Raw genomic sequence first — 3,579 nt, 5'->3', positions numbered from 1 at the left:
TCTGAAATTCTGAAATATATACATGCATGTGTGTGTATTTATATATACATAATAAATATACACAGCACACATACATATATGTAAACAAACACTTTTATTTTGGACGCGATTAATCACGATTAATCGTTTGACAGCACTAGTTCATATATAGAAAAATCTGAATGAAACTAGGTCCTTTTACTAATGTGTATTATGTAGAGACGGATGTCACATCACAGACTATTAGGTGAGTTTCACCCACAGCAGATGTTAAGGCTTTCACACAGCAGAAATAAACATGACAACGGCCAGTAAAAAGCATGCCGCTTATAAGTCTGCATGTTCTGTGCGTCTATGTTTAAATGAGTGGCGTAGTTTCGTCTATACTACTACGCAAACTCAAACAAACGTGAAGCTCAGTGATTTCAGCATCTGTGTCTCACTAAATGAGGACATGAACACATCTCTAGAGCCTCTCCGAGAGTCACTTCAGAGCTTTTCACCGTTTCAGTTGAAACACTTGACAACAAACATGACGAAATTTTAACATAAACATAATACTATGATGTACTTCTCAAAGTAATAATACTATTACTGATATTTTTTCATCCATGTTTTTATATCAAACATAAGGTTTTGTCGTGCAGCATCTTATTTGACAAAAAAAAAATATATACAATGCAATGTTTCGTTGGAAAGTAATTATATATTATCTTATATTTTAAGATTTTTTTTAAAAGTTGGATTAAACTGCTAAAGTTTTATTAATGCATTTCATTTGACAATTTTTATTATAAATTTGTATTATAAAATACAAAATAAATAAAATGGATTTCATGGGGCCCTAAATTAAAAGGTGGCTTAAAAAAAAAAGTTGTGTTTACATTCATTCTCAAGGTCTAACAAACACGTGCAAAGCATTTCCTTCCATATTAATAGTGTTACGACCCTGTCTAGGGTAAGGCCGCAACATAAACTGACGTTAACAATCAAAGATCCTTTATACATTTAATTTACAGAACCATGAGTGAAAGCACAACTTCAGAGGTGAGCAAAGGCCAAAACAACAAACAAAACACCAAGCTAGCTCCTAACAGAAGACTAAATTCCCTAACAAAAGAAAAACAAAATAAAAATACAACACGTTACCCTAACTCCCTATCTAATGAAAAACAGGAGAAAACAATATTTACAAAAGAAAATGGCACTCACCCCCTACAGCTTCCAAGTGTGGAAAAGAGTATTTACAATACTTTACAAAATATACAAAATGGAAATGAGATTGACAACAACTTATCAACTCAAAACCAAAATTCACACTGCACACAACAGGCAGATCAACAGGCAAGCTAACAGCGACAACACACTGTAGCAAACACACAATAGCACATGTGCAATGGAACAACAGGAAATCACAAGTTGATCAGAGCTCCCTCCTCAGGCACAACAGATCCTTTTATTGCTGTTCCTTGGTCCCATTAGCACCAATCAGATCTGGACATCACTTTGGTAGTATCCAATCCTGTGAAAGAAAGGATGACAAAAGAGAAAGAAAGAGAGAGAGAGAAACAGCAAAGCAAGACACATACACAATATGTCTCAAGACGTAACAATAGTAAATGAATATTGTGATAAATATTGATATAGTATGATATGGAAAAAAATATTGTCATAATATTTCTGGCCATATCGCCCAGCCCTAATTTGAAAATTTGTCATGAAAAGTACTGAAAAAAGAGAATAAGAAAAAATAAAATAAAATAAAATACAGATTCAGTAATTAAAATTGCACATATTACATATAAACAAGTCTCAATAAAATGAAAAACAGAATAAATAAAATTAAACATGTTTATTTGTGCATTAATGGAATAAAGCAGCTGTCAGCTGTGATAGAACAGGGCATAAATTGGGCTAGTTTTAGTTTTTTTGGAGTGGGTTTTGAGTAAGCTTTGGGCTGGAAATTTTTCTTGGACCTGACAACCCTGAACACATCAACATTCAGCCGCTAATGGCTGACACATGATCACGAGTCAAAAGCAAATAGAAATGACAATCACTGCTGCTATATTGTATCTTGTCTACACTGGATACAGAATATAGATGTGCATTCGCTTTCTGACACAGTCCACTCGCTCAAGTTTGTCATTAATACAAATGGAGTGAAAGAACGTTCGCTTTGACGCGTTTGGTTTAAACAGAAGGTTTCCCAGCGTAAGGAACAAGTGGATAGTTTATTTTTAATGACACCCCGGCTTGTGTCAGAAGATTGATCTGAGCATTTTGTTTTGTAAATGAGGCACAGTGTCATGGAGAGTCACAAAGAAACATTTGTTGAAAGATGAAGTGGTCCTATATCTGTTCACCCAAAAATGAAAATTAGCTCATTACTTACTCACCCTCAAGCCATCCTAGGCGTATATGGCTTCCTTCTTTCAGATGAATCCAGCCTGAGTTATATTAAAGATGGTCTTTGATCTTCCAAGCTGTTTAATGGCAGTCAGCGGGTGTTGCAGTTCATCAGTCCAAAAGAAGTTAAATAAAGCGCATCCATCCATAATAAATTATTCTTCCTTACAAACCCTCGTTTTGTACTTCTAATTCGTGACCGTTGTTTTGTTTTGATCTCTCCCCTGCGCTTCCGCGTTCGTCACTTCTGAGCAGCGCATGCGCAACGCCGACCTCCATACGTCATCTGTCCAGAGCTGCTTCCGTGTACAACAGTGAGCGCAAGCTAGATTAAATTGATTATTAAGTTTTAAATATGGTTATTTTTCTTACAAAAACACATCGATTCGCTACAGGATGCCATTGTTCACTTTTTATTATGGATGGATGCACTTTATTTCACTTCTTTTGGACTGATGCACTGCAACATCCGTTGACTGCCATTAGCTTGGAAGATCAAAGACCATTTTTAATATAACTCCGACTGGATTCGTCTGAAAGATGAAAGTCATATACATCTGTTTTCAATCCTGACTGGGTTAAACATTTAAGTCATTACTCTTTAACTGCCGAACTTTAAAGGCCTGTAAAGCCTCGGGTTTTTCGTATTCCAACCAAAATCACATTTTTATATTTGACCTGCTTTTAGACATTTGTCACATTCAACACTTTACAAAAACACTCATCCACAAATAATGTTTAATAGTAATGACTTTATGAATTTCTTCACTGATAAAATAGATAACATCAGAAATACAATAACAAATGTAGATTCTACAGCGTATAATACTTCAGCTTCATTCATCGCACCAAAAGTTAAACTGCAGTGCTTTGCAACTATAGGACAGGAAGAGCTAAATAAACTTAACACTGCATCTAAACCAACAACGTGTCTGTTAGATCCTGTATCCACTAAATTACTAAAAGAGTTGTTACCTGTAGCAGAAGAACCGCTTCTCAATATTATTAACTCGTCGTTGTCTTTAGGTCACGTCCCAAAACCATTCAAGCTGGCGGTTATTAAGCCTCTTATTAAGAAACCACAACTAGATCCTAGTGAACTGGCAAATTACAGACCCATTTCAAATTTTCCTTTTATGTCTAAAATTTTAGAAAAAGTTGTGTCTGTGCAATTGTGCTCCTTCCTGCAAA

The 3,579-nt window shown here is 35.2% G+C and overlaps 1 long non-coding RNA gene across 2 annotated transcripts in view; it reads right to left on the bottom strand.

Moving 5' to 3' along the window:
* LOC107593361 (uncharacterized) overlaps positions 1-1,406 on the bottom strand; it is a 17,715-nt gene extending 16,309 nt beyond the window's left edge. For both annotated transcript variants that reach the window (XR_001610072.1, XR_001610071.1), the window contains exon 1: positions 1,192-1,406. This is a non-coding gene — a long non-coding RNA (uncharacterized lncRNA). The remainder of the gene's footprint in view (positions 1-1,191) is intronic.
* Between the last annotated feature and the right edge of the window lie 2,173 nt (positions 1,407-3,579).

Source organism: Sinocyclocheilus grahami, unplaced genomic scaffold (assembly GCF_001515645.1).
Source record: "Sinocyclocheilus grahami isolate Dianchi unplaced genomic scaffold, SAMN03320097.WGS_v1.1 scaffold169.1, whole genome shotgun sequence".
NCBI classification, from domain to species: domain Eukaryota; kingdom Metazoa; phylum Chordata; class Actinopteri; order Cypriniformes; family Cyprinidae; genus Sinocyclocheilus; species Sinocyclocheilus grahami.
The sequence above is the reverse complement of the archived record's forward strand: the minus strand, read 5'-3'. Positions and strand labels throughout refer to the sequence as shown.